The sequence below is a fragment of the Propithecus coquereli genome, unplaced genomic scaffold (assembly GCF_000956105.1).
Source record: "Propithecus coquereli isolate 6110/MARCELLA unplaced genomic scaffold, Pcoq_1.0 Scaffold45, whole genome shotgun sequence".
NCBI lineage: Eukaryota > Metazoa > Chordata > Mammalia > Primates > Indriidae > Propithecus > Propithecus coquereli.
The window spans coordinates 7,977,718-7,978,856 of NW_012150285.1; the positions used below are offsets into that span (position 1 = coordinate 7,977,718).

General features: G+C 41.2%; 1 protein-coding gene across 1 annotated transcript in view; it reads left to right on the plus strand.

Moving 5' to 3' along the window:
* Nucleotides 1-1,139, plus strand: part of ARMC4 (armadillo repeat containing 4) — a 172,279-nt gene that overhangs the window by 105,033 nt on the left and 66,107 nt on the right. The window lies entirely within an intron of this gene.

The window sequence follows — 1,139 nt, forward strand, 5'->3', positions numbered from 1 at the left end:
GGAATTATCAGCGGAGAGGTATTAAACCATTAAGGAGAGTGGATAAGACGTTTTTGGCAGAGAGTTCAGAGGGGCCTGGGAAATGTCTCCATTTTCACTTTGGGGGCATATAAACTAGGAAGAAGAACTGTCAAAGTAAACTTGAGAAGTTACGAGATTAACCAGTTCTAGGAGCGAAAAGAAGAGTGAGTTTCAAGAGGGTTTGTGTTTAAACACTGCTAAGAGGTCAACAAGGATTTCCTGGTTCAATTATGTTGAAAAATAATCCTGTATTAGAGCCTTTCCGGGTAAGACTCTCTTCTATCGATCCCTTACATTACAGTGTGATAGACATAATCCAGTCCTCCTCTCTGTGATTTGACACAGTCATCCTTCTGAAAAGTATCAGCCCAGAGATTTGTATCATTACAAAAATCTCGTGAATGTGGATACAGAATTGCTGGAAATTATATTGAAAATATGAGAAGTCTAAAAGATATACAGCAAAGTTATTTGCTAATTATAATAAAACCGTAGCACAGGAGAGTAATAGAAAGAGGGGAAGAAATTGCAGGAAAAATTGAGCAAGGCAAGCTGTTTCCTAAGACAGAAAAAGTGATTGCATCGAAGGATGATGAGCACCTATGAAAAGCATTAAGCTCCTTTCCCCATGGAGACACTGGATTTGTTTTTGCAAATGTGTATACCAGGCGAGTGAAGGCTACATTACGGCCTATGACTTTCTGGAAGGCAGGAAATTGAAGAGATTGCAGAAAAATATCACCAGAAATATGCCCAGCATTGGCAGAGTGAGGGGAGAGCAGTTCAATTTGGACTGCTCAGCTGGTAGAGCCAAGAGGATCGTGCTGGCCGCCTCTTAGACTCAGTAAGAGGAGTGGCGTTCCGGAGAGCCAGGAAGATGGACCCAGAAGCGAACACGCCCATGGTTTTTGAAGCCTAGCACAGGAAAAAAAAGTCACTAATGTTTGTGAGTCAAGTAAACAGATTTGAGAGACTGAGGTCACCCAGGAACTCTCATTAGGTATCTCTATACTTAACGTTTGAGCTAAATATATTTTCTGTTAATTAAAACTCTCAGTGTAGCTGTGCTTTTGAGTACTTTTCTCCCATTTCAGATATTCCCCAGAGTGCTGGGGATG